Raw genomic sequence first — 16,566 nt, forward strand, 5'->3', positions numbered from 1 at the left:
TCAAAAATTCGACTAGGAAATGCACAGAGCGTCACCAGAACCTTCACAGAAGATTTATATAATCAGACTGCTACATGGATTGGAACACACTCACCAGATTTGCAGTGCCTGCAGAATTACAAACAACTGGGCAAAAATGGAAGGATGCTGCAACCCATGTCCACTGTAGTGTTACTGAACAAAGTTTATCTTGAAGAATGAGGACTAATAGTTTCACCAAATCATCCACATATGGACTGAACAAAACTAAAGTTGAATGGAATGGTAATAACACAATTAAAATGGAATTTCCCTTATAGGTCAGACATATCTCCAGGGTAACGCACTGACGAACTACAGTGTTCTATGCCCCATGTGGATAAAATTAAGAAATGCAATGAATGTATCGGAAAAGTTTATCTGCGACAATGGGAAGTGAATCTTTTGTTAAGTGCGATTCCTTCTGTACTCTGCACATTACGTAGCTGTCCTACGTACCGCGTACCCGATCACGGCTCAGTGCGCTTCAGCTAAGGGCCCAGAAGAAAAATCCGCGGAAGTGCACGTGACGTCATATCACATGTCTGTCGTATATGAAGATCTTCATTCGCAAAACTGGCACGAGCTGCACAGTCCTTACTTTACCAAAGCCATACTAATAGTGAGACAAATTGCTGTAACGAGAACGAAATAGAGAGAGACGAAAACATACATACCGTGGTCCGCAGTAACTAGGATCGCTGCTTCGTTTTTCTGCTACAAATCGATATACGTTAATACCCTACAACTCTGTTATGATGAATGGTTGTGGAGCTGAGACGCCTGTTAAGTTTTGTAGTTGGAAAAAATTTTCAGCTTTCATCGAAGGAAGAGTTATTACAGTTTTTTTTTCAGTTAGAAACTTGAGTTTCGGTATGTTATTTCACCTACGCAGCCTCTTCGATTTATTTTACTTTAATATACTGCGTTCTGTTGTGGGTGCATAAAGAACCCCAACCCAAAATGGTCCTCCCTGTTCACACTTGTTTGAGTTCTGCATTTATTAGAACTTTCCACCTACAATATATCTTAAAGTACAACATCTGTTTTATTTTCGTTGAACGAACTGATCAAATGCACACAAAATACTAATCGGGTGTCCAGAGCCGCATATGCGCAAGTGGAGACATTGGAGACAGTTGCAAAAAAATTTAGGCCCAAATGCATCTGCTTTCCCTGACATGCAGTATTCTTGTACATTGCCCTAGTTGGAATATAGTAACATTTTCGATAAAGATATGATTTCAGAGGATACCTTAAAATGAAACTGATACGAATTTGTAATAGCTACCACTCTGGAAAATTAAATCTTTTATCTAGTCCAGTAAAAATCCGTGCACATACAAGGAAAATAATAAGTGCTGTACAAGACTAACGGATCAAAGTAAAGATCAAAATGCTGATTCTGGCTCTAACAATGTATATGTGCAATTAAATGCTTCTCATACACTGTATATTAAAAGGCTGCAAACATCGACATGAAAGTAGTTCTTTCTTTTCACACCACATGCATGTACCAAGTGGAATATAAAATTAATTCATTACATATGTGTGTTCAGGTCGTACACACTCAGGAAGTACGATATCTTTAGTTACGCTATGGAACATGCATGACTAAGAAAAATACATGCATTACAATGATCGTTAGCAAATATTCATAGTAGGTAAGATGACATTAAATATTCTCACTAAATTTTCTTCTTCAACTATCTCGTGAGAGTTGTTATTAAAATGGTACTCTATTACACTTATTTTTGCGGCAGTGGAAGTAAATTAAGCAGGCTAATATATTGTGCATGCTTGCAGTACTCTGAAATCATGGAAGTAGTTTCTCTCCAAAAATAATCGAATGGAGTTAAGGCTGTGGCTCACAACTAATTATGAACAAGGGACGAATAACACCAGTGAAAGTTGCCTCTTGATAAAATTTTGTATTTAACCTGAGACGTGTAGCACATGCAAGAACACGACACAAATGTAGTATGAGACTATTTGGCACAATCAACACTGGGTAGCTTAAGAGTGGAAGCAAACTCAATCACAAATAATGTATATGCATGCAAGAACGGTTTATTCTGTTTTTGGTTTTCCATCGACCTGAGTGAAAGGGAATTCAAAGGTAACGGAATCAGTAACTGCATCTGAAATATTTTTTTATTCAAAAGATATTAACAAATGCATCACAATCAAGTACATGTACGAGGGTTGGAACTTAAATAATGGCAACTATTTATTCACAACTGGTACAAAAGAAAAGAGTTACATGTTTCTACCTGTTACTGTCCTAAGTAGTCACCAGCGTTGTGTAGAATCCGTTGAACCCGTTGCCAGTGATGTGGAAGCCGTAGTATACAGCTAGCAGAGCCTGTTCTGTTGATGGTGCGAATGGCGGGGTCTTCTGCCTGTCGAATCTCTGGAACAGTTCTGAAGCGAATGCCACAAAATGGTTCCTTCATCTCTGGAATCAAATCGAAGTCACAAGGACTTAAGTACCATTGACGGAACAGAGCAGCCACAGCTTGCACTGTATACACCTGCACATTGTCGTGCAAAATGATACGTGGGTTGTGCAGAAAAAGCCGCCGCTTCTTTCGCAAAGCTGGTCGCAGGTGATGCTCCAAAACCGAACAGTAATACTGTGCATTTACGGTCTGCCGTGGGGGAACGTAATGCCTTACGATAACAGCATCGCAGTCGTACACGAGAATCACCATAACTTACACCATACTGGGGCTGTGACGCACTTTCAACTTTCGCGGCGACCCATAATAACGCCATTCGTTGAGTTGGCGTATCAGTTTTAGCTTCGTGGCATTCGCTTCAGAAATGTTCCAGAGATTCGACAGGCAGTAGACCGCTCCATTCCCACCCTCAACAGAATAGGCTCTGATAACGGTATACTACACCTTCCACATCGCTGGCAACGGGGTCCACACAACACTGGCGACTACTTTGAAGGACAGTAGCAGGTGCAGACATGTACATCTTTTGTATCGGTTGCGAATAAATAGTTGCCACTACTTAAGTTCTAACCCTCGTATATACCTGCTAGTCCATAACATAACTGTACAACACGGACTTATATAGGCCGTTTTACTGGGATGAAATATGCAGAATTAAGATTTTCTGCACTTAAAGTTATTTAATGTTATCGACAAAAAAATATACTCCAATTCTGCAGCTCAGAAAGTCCTCGAGGAGTAGAGAAATTGATTACCAATACAAACCTTAGACTTCTCTTAAATTCTAGGTGAACTTTTCATAGTTACTGTGTATTATTAATAATACGTTTTTCTCAACAATGGACACCTTTCTAGACCAATCTCTGTGATATAAAATCTTTGTGTGGATTTATCTCATTTCCTCATTTCCAGTAATGATTCTGTAACAAGAGTTGTTAGTATAGTAACAGATATATTAATTAAAAAAATTTCAGTAGAAGATATATACATAGTGAAGCAACAGTTAATATTGCCATCAAATTCAACAAGCCTGTGCAGGACTTTATTGAATTAGCACTTTATTGAATTATATGCTGTCACACTCAAGAAACTTCAGTTTGGCTTGACGAGTTATCTCAAAATATGATCGTGTATAAAACTAACAATTCTTTTATTTCTTTGCCATCTATGTCTGACAATGGCAGATATGGAAATTATGTGTGGTTTACTTGTTTTATTTAGATGATTTGTGGCATGCTTCCCCCAACTGAGTTTGCTATCAAGATTTAATCCTAAGAGCTGAACACAGTGAACTTCTTTTATCTTCGTGTCTTCGTGTTTTAGAAAAAATGTAAATCTCTAACAAGCTCAGACCAAAATATAGTAGGTTTCCTCGAAGTTTATTGACAGTAACTTAGCTAGAAACCATATTTAAATGTCATGAAAACATGATTAATTGCACCTTTTGAAACTGTATTTGCTTTGCTGTTTATGACTTGTTATTATCTGAAATTACAACAAATCAAGCCAGCATCATGTTTAAAAAAGAACATTCATTAATATAAAAAAGAAAATGAGGTAGCCTCCTGGAACACTACAAGCAACTTTTTTAAATTAAATTTTAGGCGCTAGCTTGTCACAGTTTGTTTCTAGATGGATGGAAATCACTTGAACTGTCAGAAGTTCCTATGACAGTATACTATTTTAATCCAATTAAAATTGTATTGTCATTCTCAGTCAGATGTCTTTGATAACTCCCATAAAACATCAGAGACCTGAAATTTATTTTCCAGTTTATTAAGTATATTTCAGTATAGGAGTAATAATCATCTTAAGGGAATCACACCCTGCTATCCTCCCCACGTTAATTTAGACAAGTATTTGACGTATTTATGAGAAAAACTATTTGATGCAGGACCTTAATATTTTTACTGTATGTTACATGGTGTTAATAGAGTCAACTGTACTAAAGTCTACTTTATCCATTTTATAGTTTGCAAGATACACTTTTTAAAATTTATTAACAAAAAATTAAGTTTTTCTGCAGAAAATAATTTTGTGAACTTCCTAATGGGGGAATATTAATGAATGTTGTACCAGAGATGGCTTTTTATGTTATGCAGATTCACTGAAAGTTTCATTCATTTATCTAAGATAGTTTCTGATATAATGGGGCATAGGTACTGAAAATTTTTGTTTGTGGGAAATTGACTTTAAAGAAAGAACTGTTGAAATTTGTACTTACAGTTAATTAAAACTGTCCTGCTGCATATGATGGCGCTTCTTTGGCCTCTAGCAGGTCTTCCAGCTTCTTGTTCAACTTCCTGGATGTTTGTGTTTCTTTCTTGGCCATATTAGATGCAGACCTGTCTGCATCAGCTATCCTTACTTTATCGCAGTGTTGCAGCCCAGTGATCATATTTTCACCAGGATTAATTCCCAGCTTTTTCAGTACCCAACACTTCCCAATATTACCCCAACTGAATGTAATAACAGCATCATGAACTCCTATTTTCATCGTATGCATGCCTGCAAACATTCATTTGGGTTCTGTGTCTGCCCATGCAGATATTTCCTTAGAAGGTCAGGATGATCCAAGTCTCTGAAAATAGATTTAATTGCTGTAATAACAGTAGCAGGAAGAGAATGCTGGTGAGAATAAGATTCTCCAGTTGCCTGATCCCTATTGTGTTTGCACCACGAATTTTCTCCTGATGGACACAATCCATGACATAGCTTATCATCAGTAGAGGACTTATGGAAGAATATGGCCTAAATATCTCTCTTAATTGCCTCCAGATTTTCTTTATTTCTCCTAATTGCCTGCCCATAGTAGACCTGCAAGTTTTCTATTTCAGTTTTAGTTAACCAACCCTGTTCTGACAACAATTTTCCATCTTCTAATTTTTTTCCTCTCATATCAACAGTTAGTTTTCTCAGCCTTGTTCACAAACGTTTTTGAACAAGGCCTACACATTCTATTTTGCTAATAATGGCATCTCCATATGGCTTAGAGTTCACCACATTGTTGTATGCCTTACTGTCACTATTGGCCAAATATTTGGTGTACCGTATGATGGTCGAAGTAGAGAGGATATAAAATGTAGACTGGCAATGGCAAGGAAATCGTTTCTGAAGAAGAGAAATTTGTTAACATCGAGTATAGATTTAAGTGTCAGGAAGTCGTTTCTGAAAGTATTTGTATGGAGTCTAGCCATCCATGTATGGAAGTGAAACATGGACACTAAATAGTTTGGACAAGAAGAGAATAGAAGCATTCCAGATGTGGTGCTACAGAAGAATGCTGAATATTAGACCACATAACTAATGAGGAGGTACTGAATAGAACTGGAGAGAATAGAAGTTTGTGGCACAACTTGACTAGAAGAAGGGATCGGTTGGTAGGACATGTCCTTAGGCACCAAGGGATCACAAATTTAGGATTGGAGGGCAGCGTGGAGGGTAAAAATCGTAGAGGGAGACCAAGAGATGAATACGCTAAGCAGATTCAGAAGGATGTAGGTTGCAGTAGGTACTGGGAGATGAAGGAGCTTGCACAGGATAGATTAGCATGGAGAGCTGCATCAAACCAGTCTCAGGACTGAAGACCACAACAACAACAACAACATGCCTCTTGTTTCTACGGAGCGATAAAATATTTGTTGTACTACATGAACTTCCATACCACCACTTGTTGCTCTAAAATTAGCCACACAGTTGTGTTCTTTATGTTCACTGACTTTACAACATTTGCAATATTTAGACATTATCAGCACATCTAAGTCACTACTCCACTCAGAGAAGTATGCCCTCTTTTCTGCCAACTTCCATCAAGAGCAACTGCAATAATCGAACATCCATCATTTTCTTCCATTGCTTCCCTAGCAGCCAGTTTTATGCCTTCCTCACTGACCTCACATGCAGCTTTCTCTAATACTGCAGTCAATTTTTCATATTTATTTGGTGGTTGATGTAAATTCATCACTGAACAAAATGTTCTCCCTGCAGCCATGCCCTTGCCAGTGGATCGTAAGGCATAAACTAATCTAGTATTGATTTCATAAGGGCCACTTGCATCTGGTTTTGAAGAACTCATAAATGAAATCACAACTGAGCATTTAATGCAAATTAAATCTAAAGCGCCGCCACAAATTTTCAGACTCTGTGACTCACCACACTATCTGTATTGTAGAAATTTAGAAATTACATCTGATTATATTCTCAAATTTATAATATTGTTACTGCACCCCTTGTCACTTACAGTAAATTCGTTGTAACTCTCTTGTAATGGTGAGAGCTTCTTTGATGATGTACTTGTTGATGAATTACAATTAGAAACATCGTTGCCAGGTGACATAACCTCTTTTACAGAAAGCTTTCTAAATTTGTTTCCTCTAAATTGTCGTTTCTTGAAAATGCCTTTACGTTTCATCATCTTCAATAAACACAACAAAACACACATAAACAGGCACTGCAAATGTAATTATAACAATTACTCGCAATCTCACATGAACAAAACTAACCACATGTTTGAAAGCGTGTTCTTCACAAACAGGAGAAACAAAAGAATACCGACCGTTGCATTCCAAGGATAGCCAACACACTCGGGAGTAAAAAAAAATCCGTAACGTGCAATGCAGAGTGTATAAACATCTAAGATAAATGCAGGAAAGTGGGTCAACGAGAAGTGGGGGTGGCACATAAACATAAGTGGTAGGAAAACGCTTTTTAAATGCTCGAAAAAAAAAATTTTCAGCAAAATCCTTTTCAGAGTAATTAAATAAAACCTTAATCTGTCGAAACACAATGAAAACCGAAAATCGATATTTTTCGAGCTGAACCAAGCTGTGTGTGATTGAAATGATTAAGAAGCTGCTTGTTTATTACAATTTCTAAAAGTATTGACAATCCTTGCAAAATTTAAATTGGATAGACTTTCTATGCCATTTGTTCACCTCCTTTATTATAGAGAGGCCAAACATCACTACATTTCTGCCAGTTGGGAAACGTTTAGTGAAAACTGATTGGCTACACATATAACTTGAAATGTTGTGAAACTCATAACATCATGCTTTAATTGACTTTGTTGATATTGTGTAAAAATAAAATATAATGATGTCTGCTGAAGATATTTGTAATGGCTGATCTCAGCCATTCGATGGGAACTAACAAAACATGACTACCCAACATTTCATATACAGGTTTAAAGTGCCTGTTGAAAGACTAGGTCATTATAAATGCAGCTCAGGCTCTTGTAGGACAAGAAAAGAGAGAGGATCAGCTTTGCCTCGTAAAACGAACCACAGCAACATAGAGGCTAACCGATTTTGAGGAACTCGAGGAATTATGAAACTGAGACTCATGGTTGTCGATTCGAAGAATGCTGCTCCTGAGATAGTGACGAAATCCATACCTGCTGTGAATTTGTAACTGGATGCTACACTTAATTCAGGAGAAAAATGCGTAGTAGCAGAAAACTGTTTTCCTTCTAAAGTTCCTTAAAGATTGCCATTGCATGCTATGATTATTTAACATTTCCCTGATAGGGCAACACTTTAACATAAATTGTCAACACTGTAACAAATAACGTTTATTAAGATTATGTTACAAATGTCAAGTAACATTGGCGCTGCTTGTAGTGTGGTACTCGATATTGTAAACCTAGTACAGTGATATCTAAATAACTTTATTGTCTCATGGCAGTCTTAGAAATTATCACTACAACCGAATGTAATATTGCAGACACTCTGGTCCTAGTTCCCCACAAATGACGACTGCGACATTGGAAGGTAGTCTGTACATAGCTCGTTCCATTTATGGAACTGATCTCTCTAACTGCTGGTTCGTAACTGTCTTAGTCTCTGCAGAACATTGTCATTTGATGCCTGTCGACAGAAGGATTTCCATCTGCATAACAGCTAATAGTTTTTCTTCGCTACTAATATGTTCAGAGATACTTTAATAAAAATGGTAGAGGCTTATATATAGAGAGACATCTTATACGCTAATACTAGTGACATGAAAGAAATGAAAAGAGAAGCTATATACTGTATACTATGGCAGTCTTTAATGCAATTTTTGTTTCAGTACTCAAGTTGTTTGTGCCACGTGGCCTAGTGATCAAATGCTTAATTTGATTACCCTATGTAGGACAGTGTCAACACCACACTGCAGGCACTCCTTGTAATCATCTTTCCTGGGTGCAGCTGAGGCCATATGATGCACACCCTTCACCCACCCTAGTGGCACATGTGTCTGGGTGGTACTTGTACATTTTGGATATGAGGCCCAAAAATTTAGCATCCTGTGACTCACTCATCTTGTAGTTCATAGGCTGACAGTAGTAACAGTAGTATTGTTTGTAGTCATTATGCCATAAGGATTATAGGATGCATATCTAGATGTGTTGTGTTTGATGAGGTGGCACATAATTATTTTGTGTGGATGAAAAGCCTCCAGTCAGTGAAGAAAACTGTTCATATCCATATATAGTAGTGTAGCACATTTTATATCTCTGTTTAACCCTCAACATCAACTTAAGGATGGAACTAAGGCATCGTCCTAGGCTCTCTGGACATAGTGGCAACTCACTGTTACGGTATGGTTATCTGCTTCCGCAATATACCCTACACCAGAATCAGCAGTCACATCCGAAAATTTACCTAACCCGACGATTTCTTCGTTGGGCAGCCATTGAAGTCCTGCAAGTTACCGAGATAGTATACCTGTATGAGTTGTTTGCACCTATGTATAGGATGTAGCAACTCATATTGTCGGTTGTGTTGAACTGCTCATCCATTCGTGAGGTATAAGCATCAGCATGTCTATGGACGAAGTTTACAACAAATCCCGCGTTGGGAAAAGAACAGTATGTCGACATCAGTTAATAATTCGATCTTGATACGTGTCTTCTTCTCACGAAAGTCCTGGCAACTATGATTTAAAAGGCAGGTTCCAGCATGTACGTGGCTATGCACACAGTCGAGAATATCTGGAAAATATCTGCAACTGCGAGTAAGTGCCCATCGGTGTCCATAGAAAAATCTTCATACTTCCCTAAATTAGAGATGTTTAATTCCTGCCGATAATTATCCACATGCCCATATTACGCATCTGTTATGACTTTGCCTGTAAGGTTTCCGGCGCAAGTGGTTATGTCAGGAAATGTGGTGTCGAATCTCTGCTCCGAATCCAGGTACTGGTGTTAAAGGAATCTTTTCTTTGTAACGAGCAAAATCTTTGCATCATCAGGATTTACGGATTCACGACGTCCTCGTGCACTGTCTCTGAAGTAGTGTACGCCATATATCGAAGTGAGTCTACTAACAAGAGCGTAAAGTTTTTGGTGATTCGCTTGGAGGATAAAAGTATTTTTCATCTTCTCAGGCGCACACTGAACTGATAATTTCTCTAGCTGAAATCAGCGAAGAGCTCAAAATGGAAATCAGCATCACATCCACTGGAACCGTGGTATAAAACGGATTTGTGTTGTGGCAACTGGTATTTTTATTTGCATGCGTCATCTGATGCACTGCAGGACACCCCCGTTGGATGAGATTGGTCCCTACATGCAGGTTCCGACTTTCTTTCTAATGGCTGCTCACAAATATGATAGTCAACGTTTTCTTGTACAATGCATAATTTTCATGCAATTTGGTCATGGGAAAGTTGATGTGGTAGATCAGATGAAATTCTTTGAGCTCAGCAAGCAGAAATCTTGCAGTAATTTCTATGACATATGAATTGAAATGGTTAAGACTAAGGTCATCCGTGGATACATCTTTGTACACTGTCACAGAAGGTACGAGGCATGCTCTGAAGCAACAATGGAAGGCAGTTGGGTCACCTCACAGCACACAGCAGAAGCGAGGACGCATTCCATCAGTGTATACCACAATGGTGCGGTGCTCCTGATGGCTGACGTTTTTTAAACTTTAGAAATATGTCAGCCTCTGTGGTCATTTTCGTAGGTACTCATCCTCAGCTAGAACGATATATCAGATGGTTTGCTAAACATTCACTCATAGTAAATGAGTTCAGTCATATAGAAAAATAATGGCGTTCACCATGATGGTTACTTGGTTGGGAGTGAAGTCGATCTTGATGTAGTATTTCTCTCTCCCTCTCAGTCAACGAATCTATATGTTTTCGCCGCTGACCGTCAAATCTATAAAAGTAGGGGTTTCGGCTACTTCTCGTTTTACCTCTTACTTTGCAAACTGTGCTCCCCTTCTGGCTTTCTTTCTTTTCCTTTTTCCTGTTCATTTTCGTCTGGCATCAGGCCATAAATGTTAACTGATATATGCGGATTGTGCCTCTCAACTTCAGTTTCGTCCTGAAATGTATTGGGCAATGTATGCCATTAAAGTTATAAAATGAGCAAAAATCATCTGTGACGTATTAATTAGGGCACTGGGGGTTTGCCTTATAACTCCTTTCGCAAGCCAGTTTTGACCAAGCAAAGCAAAACTTGTCATCATCTTAACCCTGTCCAACAGCTACATCCTTTGTAAGATCGATATAGGAGAATCCCTTTACAATGGATCATACACAAGTGAGTGAAGTGTATAGCTTAGTGTCATACCAGACACACTCTGCTTCGTTTGAGGTGAAGTGTCTAAACGACTCAGCAATTGAGGCCCTCTGCGATAGAACACAATTTCTCCCCCCTCCCCTCCCCAACTTCTCCCCCACGCCGTGAGTAACTTCCGTGTGTGTGTGTGTGTGTGAGAGAGAGAGAGAGAGAGAGAGAGAGAGAGAGAGAGAGAGAGAGAGAAAGAGAGAGAGTGAGTGCGAGAGAGAGAGAGAGAGAGAGAGAGAGAGAGAGAGAGAGAGAGAGAGTGAGAGAGTATGTTTAAGTATGTGTCTCTATGAAATAATTTAAAAACGTGAATAATATTCAAGCATCGTGAACTTGTGGTAATGCATACATTCACACATATATGCATCCCCTATAATTGAATTGGGGGTGTATTAGTTCAGAGAATAAAACTGCATATCATTTAAAGGTGGGATACTGTAGATCATAGAGGACTTTCAGCCCACATTGCAGGATGGGTAGGTGTGTTCAGAAACTGAGTAAGATCTCAGTAACCTAGAGTACAGTTGCCTATGTGGATCTTAGTACACAGAGTAGTTTAAAGGTGGCATGTTATTAACCTGATACTGCCGTTCTAGACCAATAGAGGAGGCAACAGAGCTGTTGCTAGTCGATGGATAGGTATATCCAGGTGGCTATTAGAGTGACATTGGTCCAGCAGAGGTAAATAATAAGAGGCGTTGTGAATTCATTGTTGATGGACATGGTGTCAAATGACATGGGCACAGTATCAGTGGACACAGGCATGAAGAAAGCATGCCAATGGACCAGAGAGTGGTAGAGTGGTTCTGACAAAAACTAGCCTCTGGAACGTTCCAAAGTTGCTGCAAGGCAAAAGACAACTGCGACACTCATAAGTAAGTCCTGTGTGTGTGTGTGTGTATGTGTGTGTGAATGAGAGAGACAGAGAGAGAGAGAGAGAGAGAGAGAGTGAGAGAGAGAGAGAGGGAGGGAGAGAGAGAGAGTTTACGTGTCTCTATGAAATAATTCAGGCACAGGAATCATATTCAAGCACCATGTACCTGAGGTACCGCATGCATTCTCATACATATGCATCCCCTATAATTGTAGTCCATCACTGAGAACTCTGTGATGAAAATGGTGTCACTGATTGCACATCTCCTAAAGAAGGGCTAGGCATCTCATCAGGGAACTTAGCAACCTTCTCTAATTCTACAAAACACATGCAGTAGACGAGGTTGATTAAATGATTGATATACAAGTAGAACACGGGTGAATTACTACTCACCTCATGCACAGCCACTACACTGGCCATTGTGTCTATGTCCAGGCACTAATCTCCTGCAGAGGCCACCGAGTGATTGCATTTAGTAGTATACTGTCAGAGAACAAGTCTATACCACAGCATACGTAACTGTTCCACAATCTTGTTGAAAAATCCTATGATGGAAGAAAAGCATAATGTCAGAAACCATACCATCCACACACACACACACACACACACACACACACACACACACACACACACACACACATACACACACACACACACACACACACACACATTATGTTCTAGATACTAAACTAAAGAGTCCGTAGACAAGTGAGAGCATTTGCACTCATTCTCACAACACTCAGTAAATTGGCAGTAATAGCAGTACTTTATGATTGTTAATAGCAGAGAGTCTAAAACTTGTAAGAGTTCAACTTATACAGTCGAGACTTACATAAGCCTATTCTGAGGGTGTGATAGTGAAGGAAGGAATGGTCACGCCTGCATCTACCTGTATGTGGTTGGACGATCAGATTCTGACCAACGGAATAGATTCACAGAATTTTTACCAACCATTGAGGTGAAAGATCCTGCCAAAGACTGGATTAGGATGGATTAGTGCTTGTTCAATGTGTCATGAATTCGTGACTTCATAATGATGTGTGATCTGTCATTTTAATAAAAGGTTTCCTTACATTCCATTATTAAAGTATATTCGTTTTTTTATTTCTAAGGTTACTGATCTCCATCTAAAAATTCATGTGTTGAGTAGAACGAATTGTCATTCACAAATTATTTTAAATTGTTTTTAAATGCTGGTGGGCCATCTATCAGGCTTTTCGTAGTATTTAGTACCTGACCAAAGATTTTTGTGGCAGCATAATTCACCACTTTCTGTGCGAGAGTTAGATTTAACCCAAAATAGCGAAGATCAGCCTTTCTCCTACTGTTCAAGCTATGCACGTAGCTATTGCATTTGAATTTCAATGGGATACTAATAAAAAATTTCTTAAGTGAATACATATATTGCGAAGCCATTGAGAGTGTCACTAGTTCCTTAAATAAACGACTTCAAGATGATTTGGCTTACCTCCAGCTATTATTGTGATTATATGCTTTTACTCAATAAATACATTTTTCTAGTGATGAATTACCCGAAAGTATGATGAAGCTCCAGCTGTTATTAAGATAACATGCTTTTGTGCAATGAATACTTTTTTCCTAATGAAGAATTATCCCAAAGTAGTAAATGAAATTAGGCATAATAAGCTAACTAACATATATTTTAATTGCCAAAATTTACAATAACCCTACCAGCATAAATAGCTGAACTCAGACCTTTCAGCAGATCTCTAGTGTGTATCTTTCAATTCAATTTGTCATCAGAGCACACTCACAAAATTTGGATTATCCTTCCTTGGCTACAGACTTCAGTTCAATCTCTCATCAGCATATACTCCCAAAATTTCGATTATTCTTCCTTAACTACAGACTTCGGTTCAAACTCAACATTTATCAGTGGTGCTGTGCCAATTGCTACACAGGACTGCATACACTGCATTTTACAATAATTTAATGAGCGTCCATTTCCAGAGAACTACTTAATAAGTTTCTAAAAGAATTATTTATAATTTTTTAGCCAATTCTTGAGTGTTGCATGTGATTACTAAACTTGTAACGCCAGAAAAGGGAACTGCCTTTTCATCTTTGTCAATACAGTGTGTCATTTCATTTACATATATTAAGTACAATAAGAGACCCACGACTGAAACAAGTGAGATCCAATTCTTGATACCTCCACAGTTTGGGAATCTGCTGATTTTTGTTTATGTTGTGAACTCTTTTGGTACTCTTCCAATTAAACAGAAGTTAAACCATTTTTGCACTGTTCGACCCATACCACAATACTTAAGATTATCTAGAAGGATTTCATGATTTATACAGTCAAAAACTTTTGAGAGCTCACAAAAAATCTAAAATGGTAATGTTTGGTTATTCAGAGCGATTAATATTGGGTCAGTAAAAGAATGTGTAGCATTTTCTATTAAAAAGCCTTTCTCAAAACCAAACTGGCATTTTGTTAGTACTTTATTTTTTAAAAAAATGAGAAGCCCCTGTAGAATAAATTAATGTTTTAAGCAATTTGGGCAAAGCTGTCAGAAGTGAGATTGTGGAGTAGTAGTTGGGATCAGATCTATCCCCTTTTTTATGCAACAGTTCAAGAACAGCGTATTTCAGTCTATCAGGAAAACTGCCCCGTTTTATGTGCTATTACAAATGTGACTGAGAATCCTACTTACTTGTTGGCAAGTGGCTTTTAGTACTTTCGTGGAGAGCCATCAACTCCATCTGAGCAAATACATTTGAGTGAGTTTATTTCCCTAGCTTCAGTAGGTGAGGTGAGTAGAACTCCGGTTTTATAAAATTGCACAGACACTGTGTCCTCCAAATATAGTTTTGCCTTTTTTAATTAACATCTGCATCCTTTTTTCCAATGACATTTTAAAAATAATTATTAAAAATATATTTAACTTTTGATTGTTTGATAATAAACTTTCCATTCAGTCTGATAGTAACACAGTCTATCTGTACTGTTGATTGCCCCGTTTCCCTTTCAACAATTTTCCAAATTGTCTCAGTTACTAATCTCAGACATAGTACTCATGGAAATTTTAATACCTTCCGTAACATAGAACAGTAGTTTTAGTAATATTTAAAGGTTTCTCTGCCATTACACCTTCTTTTTGACACAAATATTTCAATTTCCAATCAAAATATATTTTCACCACTCTAGTAAACCCTGGTTTTTCCATGGTTTCTTATAACTGCATTTCACTGTGTTTTCAGAAATACTTAAATTAGGATTGGGTTCCTGTTCCACCTCATCCCACTCTAACTGCTGCAAAAATTTCCCAGTAGTGATGTACACATAGTTGTAGTTATAAAATTACCATTATTAAGTTAAAGCTGACAGACATATGATTCTATATGTTGCTCTACACAATTTTCCTTAAGGTTTCTAAGTTTTTCACACTATGATCTGTTTTAACATATAAAGCAACTCCTCATTTTTCCATATTGTCTCTACTTGCATGTGCTGAAAGCTTGTATCTACTTACAGTTACCTTTTCCATACATGTGACTACATGATGTTCAGACAGGTATGCTATATCTATTGCGTACTCCGTTTCTAAATCAACTAAACAAACAATTTAATTTACTTTTTTTTTATCCTCTGTTATTCCGATGCAATATGCTAACATTATTTTTCACCGTTCTTTTACAGGAACCCTTAGTATCTGCCTTTCTGCGGATCTCATTTTGCCCACTCTCTTTCAGTGTCTTAGCCTGAGAAACAGCTACATCCATGACTTTCACTACCCCCCCCCCCCCTAAAGGATATTGCTATCAACCGAGCCAGATTACCCTCCCCTTTCCTGTTCAGATGCAGACCATGGCTGCTGATATCCCACCTGCCAATAGCATCGACAGGAACCAAACCAATATCTGACATAGGAGCCACAAAAAGCAGCCAGTCCAACTCCACATTGCCACACCTCAAAGATGGTTCGTTACAGAAGCTTTTTTACCAGATCATTCTGAAAATTGTAGCCCTGATCCCTATCAATAACAATTCGTGCTCCACTCACAATCACAACGTGATCCTACTTTGTAAAGCCCTTCCACAAGGATCTTACATTGTCTACCACTTGGAAGAGACATGCACTGGTCTTGAAAAAGTTTCTGACCAGATACCTGCCACCTAATTTTTCCCAAAATATCTGGATCATACCTCTTCCATGGCTACTTCGTAAGAACAGAACTTGCGACTGTCTACATTTTTTCTTTGCGACAGTTGGTTTCCTAAGGAAAATTTGTTGCGCCTTAACTACACCGAAGTCTGCTTCAGCTCCTTCGTTTCTTAACTGAGGTAGGAAGTCAGAATTGTTTCTTGACATACTAATGAAACTGTTACATACTGTTCTGTTTCTGTACCAGCTACCACTTCCCACTTGTATTTACCACACCCCACCCCCCTTAATTTCATCAGTTCCTCAGTAGAACTATCCAGTTGAACGATAAGGGCTCTGATCTTCCCCTCCTGTTCAGATATTTTCCTATTCCTTGAACGTAGTTTGCAATACCCCAGTCACTCCCCGAATACCCATTCCATTATTTTCCTCCCATTGAAACCATGTGTCACAACAGCTGCATAGAACCACACAACTAACTTTCCTCCAGAAGCTGAAATACTTTGCCCTCATGGTTGTTTA

This window comes from Schistocerca serialis, chromosome 2 (assembly GCF_023864345.2).
Source record: "Schistocerca serialis cubense isolate TAMUIC-IGC-003099 chromosome 2, iqSchSeri2.2, whole genome shotgun sequence".
Classification (NCBI taxonomy): Eukaryota; Metazoa; Arthropoda; class Insecta; order Orthoptera; family Acrididae; genus Schistocerca; species Schistocerca serialis.